General features: G+C 40.2%; 2 long non-coding RNA genes across 2 annotated transcripts; both read left to right on the plus strand.

Moving 5' to 3' along the window:
- The first annotated feature begins 4353 nt into the window (after nt 1-4353).
- LOC112435538 (uncharacterized) lies at nt 4354-5272 on the plus strand. The gene is made up of 3 exons (XR_003024660.2): nt 4354-4451; nt 4529-4585; nt 5018-5272. It is a non-coding gene; the product is annotated as an uncharacterized LOC112435538 (long non-coding RNA).
- A 2171-nt stretch (nt 5273-7443) lies between these two features.
- Nucleotides 7444-9316, plus strand: LOC143421372 (uncharacterized). Its single transcript, XR_013101013.1, has 3 exons — nt 7444-7587; nt 7706-7898; nt 9220-9316. It is a non-coding gene; the product is annotated as an uncharacterized LOC143421372 (long non-coding RNA).
- The last annotated feature ends 7275 nt before the right edge of the window (nt 9317-16591 follow it).

The following is a 16591-nucleotide window of genomic DNA, read 5'->3' on the forward strand; positions in this document are numbered from 1 at the left end:
AATGGTTTGAAACTCAGGCTTGAACATTAAGATAGATAGTACTATACAACTTCTTAACTTGTTTTAGGCACTTTTTACTGCTGTAGTGCATGGGTTCTCTCTGGCTGTGTACTCTGGCTTCTTCCCACAGTCCAAAGATGTAGCTTATGGGGTTAGGTTAACTGGTGATTAGGGCTGGGCCATATTATACCGTTCACGGTAATACCGGTATAATGTTAGGCAACGATAGGAAAATGAAATATCGCGATAGAATGGGAGTAAAACGCGCATGCGCAGTGCCTTTGTTTTCATACGCACATGGCCGATTGTTGAGTGAAACAGATAAACCAGAATTGGTTTGTAAAAATGGTGCAACTTCCGTGATGTGGAACTGGTTTGGTGTTTGTCCGTCAGATACACGACAAAGCACATTTTTTTTGCAGAACATGCAAGCGGCCGTTGTTATTGTCATATTTGTCGGACTAAGATGCTCTTAAATCTGGGAGTAATCTGGGTCCTAAACTCTGTATTCTTCAGGTCAAACAACACTGCAGCATCACTGAGAGTTAAAAACTGTCTAAATTCTTTCATCTTTAATAAAACGATCAGCATTGCTGCTTTACCAGGTGTAACTATAAAGTTTAACTTCCAGGCATCCATGAAAACCAAAGTTATTACATTTAACGAGTTAGAAGTTAGCAGAAAGCTAGCGGAAGTTAGCTCGCTAGTTTCGCTAGTTACCTAAGCGTGATATAGCATGTTCTGACTGAGAGATTTCTGAAAAAATTCAAACGTACAGCTCTGCTATCACTTCCAACATAAATGAAGACAGGAAACTAAACAGCAGTGACGTTTGTAGAGTTACTGAAGTTGGGCTAGCTGGTATATAATGATGTGCTACGTGATCGCTAGCGACACAGCTATGTTAGCATAACATAAACAGTGAAGCTGGAGGACGAACACTAACACTTTTCCACTTATAAAAGTTAACGTGAAGGTTCCTCATGGTTAGAGACAAATGCAATCGCATGGCAGGATGCTGTAAACAGACCAAACTTCAGTCAGGAGAACAACTGAGATAATCCATCCACAATACGAGGTTAGTCATTAATATACTGCAACAACATGGGAATAGAGCAGCTGCCAGAGAATTCAACATTAATGAATCAATGGTACAGGAGTGGAGGAAGCAAGAAGAATGAGTTTAATAAAGTTTGATTTATCTGACTGCTTTGTTTCGCTTAATGTGCCTTATAATCCCGTGCACCTTATGGTCCGAAAAATGCATACTGCACACTGCAGTTTAATGTTGCAAAGCACCTCTTTTTAACTTCAGTGGATATTATACATGGTTATGCTCAGGATATGTCAGCCCATTTCTACTGGAAATGCCTTTTGGTTAAACTTTCAGCAAGGAATTTGCATTTGCACTGTTACATTTTTATAAAGCTTTAATGTACATAAAAACCAGCTTCTTGTTTAAGTGAAAATAAATGGAAGGTTGTCTTTTTGTGCTAGTAATGTTGTGGAGTATTTTGTCTCGCATCAATTATATCGTCAGTTATATCGTTATCGCAAATTGTCAAATATATATCGTGATAAATATTTTTGGCCATATCGCCCTGCTCTACTGGTGATTCAAAACTGCCCTTTGGTGTGAATGCAAATGCTTGTCCTTCCATGTTAGACTGGTGATCTGTCCAGGTTGTACTGCCCTATGGTAGCTGGTATAGGCCCCAAAGGAATCAGTTGTTAATTATTGTAGGCAGTATTTTTTTCAGAAGAAAACATTTCTTGAGTGAAAAGCCCCCCCCCCCCCCCCCCCCCCCCCACACACACACACACACACACACAAACACACACAAACACACATGCAAAATAAAAACAGAAGCTCAGGCCTTCCCAGTACAGTTGCAAGAAGAGCACTTGGTCTAATCTTTGTGCCATCTTTTCTTTGTTGCAGGATCTTGATGAAGAAATGCCTCAGCAAGGCTCAGAAGCCATGCATTCTTCTTCAGTGCAAGATTTTGAAGAGGTAACATTGACCTAGGACAGATTTTAATGAATGTTTCTCATGCACGATGTGTACCTTACGCTATTTGTTATTATCGCTATTTAATGTTTCAAAAGAGTCTTCAAAAATGCACTGTATTTTCATTTTCTATCTGTTACACACGAAGACTGAGACCAGCCAGATTCAGAAGACTGTGAGCTGCCTAAAGCCGCAACCAAACAGCTTTCCAAACAATGATCTGGACCTGAAACATCCAGAGCCTGAAAGGGTAAATATAATCCAGTGTACCACTTAATGAACTAATAATTTAATCTATCATCATTCTTTATGGATGCTGTGTGTGTGTGTTTGGCAGTCACCTGGGTGAGATGTGATTTACATGGACGACGTTTATTAGTTGATATCTGCAACTGAATTGAAAACACCTCACCTTTCCAACTGTCCAAAACAAATAAATGTTGCAATATTTTGCTAACAGTGTCACAATCATCGTCTGGTGTGCACAACAATATCATCTTTGGACAAGTGCATTCAGTGTGTGGGACTGGTTTCCTCCCTCAAGTGGCTTGGCTATAAGTGCAAAGGTGAGACATTTAGTGAATAGGTATAGTATATAGTAAAAAGCATTAACCCTTTACAGCCGATCGGAGCGGGCACGCTCTGTTTTGCGTAACTATTTTTAAATCCCGTAAGCTAGCGCAAAAATTTTTTTGCATATGAAACCGGAGGAGTTGTACTTACATCTGATGCCATCAGCTTGTCCTAGGTCACGGTTTCCTTCCACATAAAGCTTTGCAAAAACTGCATAAAAAGCGCTTGCAGGAACAAAAACATAATATTCCAGAAACACGCTTTACCGATCCAATCAGCTGGTCATAACACTTCCTACGTTGGAATAGACGTCAGCGCGAACTTTTGCATTTCCGCCATTACCTGCCCGAAACCGGAAGTGACGTCATTTTCGCGGAAATGTAGTCTTTTTTACTATCAGGGCCTCAGGGCCTATACTCGTCTTTTTAAAAGTTATCTTTGACTTTATGACTTTCTGTGTCATTTCTGGGATGCTTAGGACTCATATTGCACTGCTGGAAATAGTTTATTTTGATGCATATGCTGCTTTTTTGCAAATTTGCAGTATAATATTTATTTTCGTTTTTCCTGCAGTGTATAAAAATTGGTGTATTTCAAAAATAAAACTATGAAGACACTCAAAATAAATTTCCTGTGGTGGGAAACTATTTTGTGCAACTTTTTTGTATTTACAGTTTTGAGGGATAAGCCTCTTAAATTTCTCTAACTACAAATATATGTTAAAAAAGCAAAAACGATTTTCAATTTTTTTGTAGTTTATTGCACTTTTTTGCAATTTATGTAATTACTATGCACTTAATGAATACATATTATTACAATCTGGGCTATAATGGTTGTATTGATGTATAGCAACTTGAAATGCTCCCAAAAATGGCTCCACAGCATGTAAAAATATAATATAAGCTCTGGTGGACTTGGTTCTATGGTAGGTCTTAAAGGGTTAATGGAGTTCAACAAGTTAAGACTAGCTGAAATCAACACTGCTCCCTTTTTAATTAATGGGTGGTCACGTCTAATTAAAGAAATCTAGTATTACCTCATTGGTGCAGGACCTTGTAAAAATGGTATACTTGGGATTGTCCTCAATTCCCCATTCCATAACATAAACTGCTCAAAATAATAAAGGGAACACTTAAACAATGCGATGTTACTCCAAGTCAGTCACACTTCTGTTATATCAAACTGTTCACTTAGGAAGTAACACTGACAACCAGTTTCACATGCTGTTTTGCAAATAGAGTAGACAACAAGTGGAAATTATAGTCAATTCACCATAATAAAGGACTGGTTCTGCAGGTGGTGACCACAGACCACTTCTCAGCACTTATTCTTTCTGGCTGATGTTATGGTCACTTTTGAATGCTAGCGGTGATTTCATTTTAGTGGTAGCATGAGACAGTCTACAACCCACACAAGTGGCTCAGGTAGTGCAGCTCATCTAGCGTAGCACATCAATGTGAGCTGTGGCAAGAAGGTTTGCTGTGTCTGTTAGTGTAGTGTCCAGAGCATGGAGGTGCTACCTGGATGTTGAGTAGGCCATAGGAGGGCAACAACCCAGCAGCAGGCCTTAAATAGTAAAACTATGTACTATAATTTCCAATATTTGCTCTGTTTTTTGTCATATCTCGTTGTTAATGTGAGGTTTTTGGGGGGGTTGTGTTTGTGTTTGTCCCCCCCCCCCCCCCCCCACACACACACAATTTCTCAGATGAAATTGCATTAAGTGATGCTGAAACAAAGGACAGTGAGAGTGAATCAGATGATGATGACACAGAACTCACAATGTCGGCGTGTGGCACCAGTGAGCCTGTACATGCAGTAGCTGATTCCACAAACACAGCGCAGCTCCAAGACACTGTAGATTGTGGTAAGTTACCACTAGCTTGGTTTCTGTGGATAAAATGTTTGTACAAATATTAAAACTTAATCAAATTGTGTAATCAGCAGATGAAGGACCACTCACAATGCCTGCAGCAAGTGAGACTGCTGCTCCCTCTGAAGGTAAGGGGTGCAGTTGGTTCTCTAAGCTTATTATTGTTTCATCACTTTGCAACATATGGCAAACTGCAGAGTAGTGGCAAAAAGTCCCTTGGATGAGTGACAAAATGTTTCTCCCACTGAAAACGCTACGTCCAGATTAACAGAATCAACGTTTTGGGATTTACTTACCTGGATGATTGAGCATGCATCAAGAGACTTTTATTCAACTTTTTATTCAGTCTTTTATTCACAGTGGAACGCTAAATGTTGTCTCATTTTAGAAATTTGATAAATTTTCAAAGAGAATTTTAGCTCGTTTTGATATTGATGGTAGCAACACATTTCAGAAGTTAGTACAGGGTAGCATCCATTCTTTTAGCAAGCAAATGTTTTTTGTTTTTTTTGTTTGTTTTTTTGTTTGTTTTAACTACTACTACTTTATATATCTTCCAGAGAAAAATGCTGCTCAATCCCACAATTCCCGAAGAGCTCCCAAAAACATGTGGTCCAAGGCTGAGGTTGCTGCAGTGATGAGGCATTTTAAAGACCACATAAACGAAGGGAAACTAGCCACCAAAAATGAATGCAGTCATTGCAAATTGGTAGAAGATCCGGTGTTGGCAGGAAGAACAGTTCAAAACATAAGAGATTTTGTAAGAAACAGAGGATTAACTGCAAAAAGGCAGAAAAAAATGAACTAAAATAACTGTTTAGCCAGATGTGGTTTTACATCTTGGTCAGATTGCCAATTGTTGTTAACACTGATGTTCTGTTTAAAGAAAAAAAAAAGTTCTTGTTAAATGTTTGTATTTCATAATTTTTACATTTAATTTATTTAGGGTTTTTTTTGACGGGTTATATTTAAAATAAAAAAATTATAAATGCTTATTTTCTCCCCTTAATATTTACCTTTAAACTATTAAAATTCATTTTAAATGTTTTTAATTTTTCTGTTTTCTATATTTTTATATTTCTGTGGGAAGCGTGGGCATTTTTGTCCATAGATTTCTTTTTTTATTTATGGTTAAAATTAATGTTCAGATCCAAGAACACTAATAAAATGATGTTCCAGTAATCCTGTGTCTTGTCAGATGTGTATTCATGGTAATGATGAGCTATTTAAATATTACATCATTGTCCCTTTAAAGACCCAATATTGGGTTTTTTTGGACCTCATAAAACACATTGTTGTCAAGTGGACAATGTCTCCAGAAAACACAATAGAGTCTGGTTGGTGTGTATCAGTGTATCTAGACTTCTATAGGGAGTGTATGAGGTCTGAAGTGACCCAAATTTTTTTCAGATTTTTTCGAACACTTTAACCTCGCTCCCTTGGCTCTAAGTCCTTTGAAAAGGGTAGTCCACTTAAACCACCACCGGGCGGATTGACGTAGGATAGTCCCTCCATACCACATAGACCCGTATGTGTGTGTGTGTGTGTGTGTGTGTGTGTGTGTGTGTGAGTGCGTCTATGTGGTATGGATTGACATTTGACCTGCGCTGTACCTGGGCTCCGGGGACATTTCGACTTTTTGCTGTGTATTCATGTGTCCCCCTAAAACATGACTTGTAAATGCATTTTTAAGTGTCTAAATAATAATTTTTTCTACTTCTTATGAGGTCATTATTTATCTTTTGACCTGTATTTGCTTAAACTGTAGTGTAAATTCATTTATTAAACTATAATTAAAAGATTTTCTGATTTTCTTAAAAGTCCACCTATACCCCTCACCTGATTTTTGTGTATTCCAGTGTATTGCACAGCGACGTTTCGAGTTAGAGTGGATGTGTGTAGGTACTGCAATTTAATACACATTTTCAATACACACGGCCGGAAGTCATTGTGATTGGTAGGTTATATATATAGGCGGTACCTACAGGAAACGGCGCCACAACTTTCGCGCGCGTGCCCTTTAACAAGTGTATGTCGACGGCAATACGAAGACGGATTAAAAACACAAAGGTAAGCCTTTTTTAATGTAAAATGCACCATGACTTTAATACTATATGAAATTATAGGTGCACAGGCCTATATTAAACTGGTTTAATTTATGCTTTATGGACTGTTAGTGAGTCTTTGAAGAAGTAAAACGGCCCCAGCGTTTGTCATTGAGTAAATAAAATAGGGCTGACGACTAACCGCGTCAACGCGATAAAGCGGGCTAACCCGTGTTAGGATTTACTCGGTGTTAAAGCATTATTGTGGCTTAAACGTGTTAATGCCGACATCGCGACTAACGCGATTAACAATTAAACCAGCGCAGTCTGAGTCAAAATCCCTGATGTCGCTGTTAGCTAATTTCGGGCAGTTTGTCCAATGTCTGTCATTCTGCTGACAGCCCTAAAATAAAAGCAAGGGTATAAGTGTATTTAGTCGTGTATTTATTTATATGCCTGAAGAAAAAACTTCTTACAGTTTTGATGCCTAAGCTTTCTCAGTACTTGTATCACTCTCTGCAGTCGCCATTACAGAAATGTCACATGTCGCCATTTTGAGTACTAGGCCTTTAACATTTTAAAAGAAGGCATAAATTAGCACTATGAATAAGTCAGCTGTGTTTATGCTGTAAACTACACTACTGCTAGTTCTGCTACTACTGATGATGATGACAATGATGACGATAATCGTAATACTTTATATGCTTTGGTAATACAGCCAATCGTACAGGAGAACATGCGAAGGAGACGCATTCCTCCACGGGAGGATGCAGTCTGTCATGTTTCTGCTGGAAGGGACAAACTGGGACTTGATATCCACTACATAAATGCCTTCAAAGGTAAGTTGGTCTTTAGTTTGGATTAGATTTGGAGTTTGTCACTTTGTCTTTTGTCACTCACTTGGTATGCCTCTGCAATTCAGGTCGGGGCATTTTCACGACTGTTCTATTCCAAAAAGGAGACTTTCTTTTGGAATACAGAGGTAAACTCATAACAAAAGAAGAATGTGAGCGGAGACACAGAGTTTATCATGACAGCCTGAAGGTGTTCATGTTTGAATTCAAGTTTGATGGAAAACTCTGGTGGTGCGTATTATATCAGTGTAGTTTGATTAAGATTAAATGACACATTGCTTTTGATTTATGAAAAAAAAAGCTTCCTAACTAACTAGTTAAGCTAATACTTTTTTGCCTAACCCCACAGTGTGGATGCATCTCAAGAAGATGGGTCATTAGGCAGACTTGTCAACGACAACCACATCAGTCCAAGTGCTAAGATGAAAATATTAAATATCAATGGAAAGCCCCATCTATGCTTATTTGCAAGCAGAGACATAAGTCCAGGCGAAGAAATAGACTATAATTATGGTGACTCGGATTGGCTCTGGAGATGCAAGGTATTTCTACAATTGTACTTTTTGGAACTGATAAATTGCATACCCTAAGCCATTTTTACATTTGTACCTACTCAAATTGGCTTAACGTGACTTAGGGCATCTAGTTTTTCACTGAAATTGAGTATCACCTACTGTGCCTGGGGTAACTATAGCAATGCAGCCGAGCATCCAGTGATATAAATGCCACAGCAAGCATGGACGTCAAGGTGACAAAATGCCTGCTGCTCAGTCTATACTTTAGTGTTCAATTCAGGGATCACGCTGTTAATTTTGGTCGCTATTTCAAACATTTCAGAGTTTCAAAAATGATGGCTTGGATTTTCACGAAGGAGGCGCACTCATAACTTATCGAGTGACACCATTGACCAGCCACCTGGTGGCATTCAGTCTATGTCAAATTTTCTGATCACTTTGGATCACTTGGAACCTTGGTGCAGTAGTTACTGAAAAACTACATGGTACTATAACCTACTGGAAAAACAGGGGTAGGTACTAATGGAAAACAGGCAATTGTGATGGCTGCCACATCAAAGCCCTCTAAAAGCACTAAAAAAATATCAGCAGGTATGCAGAAATAAAAAATGGCTTTCGGTTTCTAAATTTTAACAGTGATTGATGTTTAATGTGATTCTACACAGCAAAATCTCCAGTGTTAAATTAACACTGGAGAGTGTCTATAAGGGTCCACACCTCTGAGTGTTAAATACAACACTGTTGAGTGTTAAATTAACACTTTTGACAGTGTTATATGTTTAAAAGTAACCTAGTCAGTTTTGAAGATTAACAATGGCTAACACTGAGCAGTGCTGATTTTCTAACACTGGAAAATAACTCAAAATGTTAGAAATATTCCAGTGTTAGAAAATCAGCACTGCTCAGTGTTAGTCTTTGTTAATCTTCAAAACTGACTAGGTTACTTTTAAACATATAACACTGTCAAAAGTGTTAATTCAACACTCAACAGTGTTGTGTGGACCCATATAGACACTCTCTAGTGTTAATTTAACACTGGAGATTTTGCTGTGTAGCCTCTTTAGTTAGATTCATTTTAAATTTTGTCCCTTGAAGATAAATGGGCCCTAGTGACAGTTCGTTGCTGCTACAGGTGATTGTTTTACTCCTTTAGCAATGGCTTAAAAAATAAAGAAATCACACTGACTATTTGTCTCTTAATCATAGGGCCTTAAATTCTCTATACATGACAGTGAATATTTTAAAGACAATAGCTTGAAACTTATCTTTCTCATACAGTTTATTTAATGTTTCAAAAGCCTCTTCAAAAATGCACTGTATATTCATTCTCTATCTGTTACACACGAAGACTGAGACCAGCCAGATTCAGAAGACTGTGAGCTGCCTAAAGCCGCAACCAAACAGCTTTCCAAACAATGATCTGGACCTGAAACATCCAGAGCCTGAAAGGGTAAATATAATCCAGTGTACCACTTAATGAACTAATAATTTAATCTATCATCATTCTTTATGGATGCCGTGTGTGTGTGTGTTTGGCAGTCACCTGGGTGTGATGTGATTTACATGGACCGTGGCTTGTAGGTCCTTTTCATTGTTTCAAAGTGCAAGTCTGGATAACATCTGAGTGTGTGTGTGTGTGTGTGTGTTAACCACCCAAATGTGACTTAGGAGGACCACACTGTTATTGGGGGACTTCGTCAAAGTTTGCTTCATGGTGACATCACTCTGGTTTTAGGAGGGGTCTTCTCGTATGTCTTGACAGTTTGACCTACAGCATGCAGAGCTGACTGCATGTGCTTTGTTTCTATGTTGAAATTTTTTGAAACTCAGGCTTGAACATTAAGATAGATAGTACTATACAACTTCTTAACTTGTTTTAGGCACTTTTTACTGCTGTAATGCATGGGCTCTCTCTGGCTGTGTACTCTGGCTTCTTCCCACAGTCCAAAGATGTAGCTTATGGGGTTAGGTTAACTGGTGATTCAAAACTGCCCTTTGGTGTGAATGCAAATGCTTGTCCTTCCATGTTAGACTGGCGATCTGTCCAGGTTGTACTGCCCTATGGTAGCTGGTATAGGCCCCAAAACTGCTACCCCACAATCCTGATAAGGATAAGTGGAAGAGGATGGATGATTGCAAAGGAATCAGTTGTTAATTATTGTAGCCAGTATTTTTTTCAGAAGAAAACATTTCTTGAGTGGAAAGCCCCCCCCCCCCCCCCCCCCCCACACACACACACACACACATGCAAATTAAAGACAGAAGCACAGGACTGCCCAGTACAGTTGCAAGAAGAGCACTTGGTCTAATCTTTGTGCCATCTTTTCTTTGTTGCAGGATCTTGATGAAGAAATGCCTCAGCAAGGCTCAGAAGCCATGCATTCTTCTTCAGTGCAAGATTTTGAAGAGGTAACATTGACCTAGGACAGATTTTAATGAATGTTTCTCATGCACGATGTGTACCTTACGCTATTTGCCGATAGTGAAATGGTCTATTCATCCTCTTGAGTGATGCATTTTTAGTAACTGTCAGATTACTGTTCTTTTGTCTTCATTCTCTATCTGTTACACACGAAGACTGAGACCAGCCAGATTCAGAAGACTGTGAGCTGCCTAAAGCCGCAACCAAACAGCTTTCCAAACAATGATCTGGACCTGAAACATCCAGAGCCTGAAAGGGTAAATATAATCCAGTGTACCACTTAATGAACTAATAATTTAATCTATCATCATTCTTTATGGATGCCGTGTGTGTGTGTGTGTTTGGCAGTCACCTGGGTGTGATGTGATTTACATGGACCGTGGCTTGTAGGTCCTTTTCATTGTTTCAAAGTGCAAGTCTGGATAACATCTGAGTGTGTGTGTGTGTGTGTTAACCACCCAAATGTGACTTAGGAGGACCACACTGTTATTGGGGGACTCCGTCAAAGTTTGCTTCATGGTGACATCACTCTGGTTTTAGGAGGGGTCTTCTCGTATGTCTTGACAGTTTGACCTACAGCATGCAGAGCTGACTGCATGTGCTTTGTTTCTATGTTGAAATTTTTTGAAACTCAGGCTTGAACATTAAGATAGATAGTACTATACAACTTCTTAACTTGTTTTAGGCACTTTTTACTGCTGTAATGCATGGGCTCTCTCTGGCTGTGTACTCTGGCTTCTTCCCACAGTCCAAAGATGTAGCTTATGGGGTTAGGTTAACTGGTGATTCAAAACTGCCCTTTGGTGTGAATGCAAATGCTTGTCCTTCCATGTTAGACTGGCGATCTGTCCAGGTTGTACTGCCCTATGGTAGCTGGTATAGGCCCCAAAACTGCTACCCCACAATCCTGATAAGGATAAGTGGAAGAGGATGGATGATTGCAAAGGAATCAGTTGTTAATTATTGTAGCCAGTATTTTTTTCAGAAGAAAACATTTCTTGAGTGGAAAGCCCCCCCCCCCCCACACACACACACACACATGCAAATTAAAGACAGAAGCACAGGACTGCCCAGTACAGTTGCAAGAAGAGCACTTGGTCTAATCTTTGTGCCATCTTTTCTTTGTTGCAGGATCTTGATGAAGAAATGCCTCAGCAAGGCTCAGAAGCCATGCATTCTTCTTCAGTGCAAGATTTTGAAGAGGTAACATTGACCTAGGACAGATTTTAATGAATGTTTCTCATGCACGATGTGTACCTTACGCTATTTGCCGATAGTGAAATGGTCTATTCATCCTCTTGAGTGATGCATTTTTAGTAACTGTCAGATTACTGTTCTTTTGTCTTCATTCTCTATCTGTTACACACGAAGACTGAGACCAGCCAGATTCAGAAGACTGTGAGCTGCCTAAAGCCACAACCAAACAGCTTTCCAAACAATGATCTGGACCTGAAACATCCAGAGCCTGAAAGGGTAAATATAATCCAGTGTACCACTTAATGAACTAATAATTTAATCTATCATCATTCTTTATGGATGCTGTGTGTGTGTGTGTTTGGCAGTCACCTGGGTGTGATGTGATTTACATGGACCGTGGCTTGTAGGTCCTTTTCATTGTTTCAAAGTGCAAGTCTGGATAACATCTGAGTGTGTGTGTGTGTTAACCACCCAAATGTGACTTAGGAGGACCACACTGTTATTGGGGGACTCCGTCAAAGTTTGCTTCATGGTGACATCACTCTGGTTTTAGGAGGGGTCTTCTCGTATGTCTTGACAGTTTGACCTACAGCATGCAGAGCTGACTGCATGTGCTTTGTTTCTATGTGGTTTGAAACTCAGGCTTGAACATTAAGATAGATAGTACTATACAACTTAACTTGTTTTAGGCACTTTTTACTGCTGGTAGTGCATGGGCTCTCTCGCTGTGTACTCTGGCTTCTTCCCACAGTCCAAAGATGTAGCTTATGGGGTTAGGTTAACTGGTGATTCAAAACTGCCCTTTGGTGTGAATGCAAATGCTTGTCCTTCCATGTTAGACTGGTGATCTGTCCAGGTTGTACTGCCCTATGGTAGCTGGTATAGGCCCCAAAACTGCTACCCCACAATCCTGATAAGGATAAGTGGAAGAGGATGGATGATTGCAAAGGAATCAGTTGTTAACTATTGTAGCCAGTATTTTTTTCAGAAGAAAACATTTCTTGAGTGGAAAGCCCCCCCCCCCCCCCCCCCCCCCCCCCCCACACACACACACACACACACACACACACACACATGCAAATTAAAGACAGAAGCACAGGCCTGCCCAGTACAGTTGCAAGAAGAGCACTTGGTCTAATCTTTGTGCCATCTTTTCTTTGTTGCAGGATCTTGATGAAGAAATGCCTCAGCAAGGCTCAGAAGCCATGCATTCTTCTTCAGTGCAAGATTTTGAAGAGGTAACATTGACTTAGGACAGATTTTAATGAATGTTTCTCATGCACGATGTGTACCTTACGCTATTTGCCGATAGTGAAATGGTCTATTCATCCTCTTGAGTGATGCATTTTTAGTAACTGTCAGATTACTGTTCTTTTGTCTTCATTCTCTATCTGTTACACACGAAGACTGAGACCAGCCAGATTCAGAAGACTGTGAGCTGCCTAAAGCCGCAACCAAACAGCTTTCCAAACAATGATCTGGACCTGAAACATCCAGAGCCTGAAAGGGTAAATATAATCCAGTGTACCACTTAATGAACTAATAATTTAATCTATCATCATTCTTTATGGATGCTGTGTGTGTGTGTGTTTGGCAGTCACCTGGGTGTGATGTGATTTACATGGACCGTGGCTTGTAGGTCCTTTTCATTGTTTCAAAGTGCAAGTCTGGATAACATCTGAGTGTGTGTGTGTGTGTGTGTGTTAACCACCCAAATGTGACTTAGGAGGACCACACTGTTATTGGGGGACTCCGTCAAAGTTTGCTTCATGGTGACATCACTCTGGTTTTAGGAGGGGTCTTCTCGTATGTCTTGACAGTTTGACCTACAGCATGCAGAGCTGACTGCATGTGCTTTGTTTCTATGTTGAAATTTTTTGAAACTCAGGCTTGAACATTAAGATAGATAGTACTATACAACTTCTTAACTTGTTTTAGGCACTTTTTACTGCTGTAATGCATGGGCTCTCTCTGGCTGTGTACTCTGGCTTCTTCCCACAGTCCAAAGATGTAGCTTATGGGGTTAGGTTAACTGGTGATTCAAAACTGCCCTTTGGTGTGAATGCAAATGCTTGTCCTTCCATGTTAGACTGGCGATCTGTCCAGGTTGTACTGCCCTATGGTAGCTGGTATAGGCCCCAAAACTGCTACCCCACAATCCTGATAAGGATAAGTGGAAGAGGATGGATGATTGCAAAGGAATCAGTTGTTAATTATTGTAGCCAGTATTTTTTTCAGAAGAAAACATTTCTTGAGTGGAAAGCCCCCCCCCCCCCCCACACACACACACACACATGCAAATTAAAGACAGAAGCACAGGACTGCCCAGTACAGTTGCAAGAAGAGCACTTGGTCTAATCTTTGTGCCATCTTTTCTTTGTTGCAGGATCTTGATGAAGAAATGCCTCAGCAAGGCTCAGAAGCCATGCATTCTTCTTCAGTGCAAGATTTTGAAGAGGTAACATTGACCTAGGACAGATTTTAATGAATGTTTCTCATGCACGATGTGTACCTTACGCTATTTGCCGATAGTGAAATGGTCTATTCATCCTCTTGAGTGATGCATTTTTAGTAACTGTCAGATTACTGTTCTTTTGTCTTCATTCTCTATCTGTTACACACGAAGACTGAGACCAGCCAGATTCAGAAGACTGTGAGCTGCCTAAAGCCGCAACCAAACAGCTTTCCAAACAATGATCTGGACCTGAAACATCCAGAGCCTGAAAGGGTAAATATAATCCAGTGTACCACTTAATGAACTAATAATTTAATCTATCATCATTCTTTATGGATGCTGTGTGTGTGTGTGTGTTTGGCAGTCACCTGGGTGTGATGTGATTTACATGGACCGTGGCTTGTAGGTCCTTTTCATTGTTTCAAAGTGCAAGTCTGGATAACATCTGAGTGTGTGTGTGTGTGTTAACCACCCAAATGTGACTTAGGAGGACCACACTGTTATTGGGGGACTCCGTCAAAGTTTGCTTCATGGTGACATCACTCTGGTTTTAGGAGGGGTCTTCTCGTATGTCTTGACAGTTTGACCTACAGCATGCAGAGCTGACTGCATGTGCTTTGTTTCTATGTTGAAATTTTTTGAAACTCAGGCTTGAACATTAAGATAGATAGTACTATACAACTTCTTAACTTGTTTTAGGCACTTTTTACTGCTGTAATGCATGGGCTCTCTCTGGCTGTGTACTCTGGCTTCTTCCCACAGTCCAAAGATGTAGCTTATGGGGTTAGGTTAACTGGTGATTCAAAACTGCCCTTTGGTGTGAATGCAAATGCTTGTCCTTCCATGTTAGACTGGCGATCTGTCCAGGTTGTACTGCCCTATGGTAGCTGGTATAGGCCCCAAAACTGCTACCCCACAATCCTGATAAGGATAAGTGGAAGAGGATGGATGATTGCAAAGGAATCAGTTGTTAATTATTGTAGCCAGTATTTTTTTTCAGAAGAAAACATTTCTTGAGTGGAAAGCCCCCCCCCCCCCCCCCCCCCCCCCCCACACACACACACACACACACACATGCAAATTAAAGACAGAAGCACAGGACTGCCCAGTACAGTTGCAAGAAGAGCACTTGGTCTAATCTTTGTGCCATCTTTTCTTTGTTGCAGGATCTTGATGAAGAAATGCCTCAGCAAGGCTCAGAAGCCATGCATTCTTCTTCAGTGCAAGATTTTGAAGAGGTAACATTGACCTAGGACAGATTTTAATGAATGTTTCTCATGCACGATGTGTACCTTACGCTATTTGCCGATAGTGAAATGGTCTATTCATCCTCTTGAGTGATGCATTTTTAGTAACTGTCAGATTACTGTTCTTTTGTCTTCATTCTCTATCTGTTACACACGAAGACTGAGACCAGCCAGATTCAGAAGACTGTGAGCTGCCTAAAGCCACAACCAAACAGCTTTCCAAACAATGATCTGGACCTGAAACATCCAGAGCCTGAAAGGGTAAATATAATCCAGTGTACCACTTAATGAACTAATAATTTAATCTATCATCATTCTTTATGGATGCTGTGTGTGTGTGTGTTTGGCAGTCACCTGGGTGTGATGTGATTTACATGGACCGTGGCTTGTAGGTCCTTTTCATTGTTTCAAAGTGCAAGTCTGGATAACATCTGAGTGTGTGTGTGTGTGTGTGTGTGTGTGTTAACCACCCAAATGTGACTTAGGAGGACCACACTGTTATTGGGGGACTCCGTCAAAGTTTGCTTCATGGTGACATCACTCTGGTTTTAGGAGGGGTCTTCTCGTATGTCTTGACAGTTTGACCTACAGCATGCAGAGCTGACTGCATGTGCTTTGTTTCTATGTTGAAATTTTTTGAAACTCAGGCTTGAACATTAAGATAGATAGTACTATACAACTTCTTAACTTGTTTTAGGCACTTTTTACTGCTGTAATGCATGGGCTCTCTCTGGCTGTGTACTCTGGCTTCTTCCCACAGTCCAAAGATGTAGCTTATGGGGTTAGGTTAACTGGTGATTCAAAACTGCCCTTTGGTGTGAATGCAAATGCTTGTCCTTCCATGTTAGACTGGTGATCTGTCCAGGTTGTACTGCCCTATGGTAGCTGGTATAGGCCCCAAAACTGCTACCCCACAATCCTGATAAGGATAAGTGGAAGAGGATGGATGATTGCAAAGGAATCAGTTGTTAATTATTGTAGCCAGTATTTTTTTCAGAAGAAAACATTTCTTGAGTGGAAAGCCCCCCCCCCCCCCCCCCCACACACACACACACACACACACATGCAAATTAAAGACAGAAGCACAGGACTGCCCAGTACAGTTGCAAGAAGAGCACTTGGTCTAATCTTTGTGCCATCTTTTCTTTGTTGCAGGATCTTGATGAAGAAATGCCTCAGCAAGGCTCAGAAGCCATGCATTCTTCTTCAGTGCAAGATTTTGAAGAGGTAACATTGACCTAGGACAGATTTTAATGAATGTTTCTCATGCACGATGTGTACCTTACGCTATTTGCCAATAGTGAAATGGTCTATTCATCCTCTTGAGTGATGCATTTTTAGTAACTGTCAGATTACTGTTCTTTTGTCTTCATTCTCTATCTGTTACACACGAAGACTG

Source organism: Maylandia zebra, linkage group LG2 (genome assembly GCF_041146795.1).
Source record: "Maylandia zebra isolate NMK-2024a linkage group LG2, Mzebra_GT3a, whole genome shotgun sequence".
Classification (NCBI taxonomy): domain Eukaryota; kingdom Metazoa; phylum Chordata; class Actinopteri; order Cichliformes; family Cichlidae; genus Maylandia; species Maylandia zebra.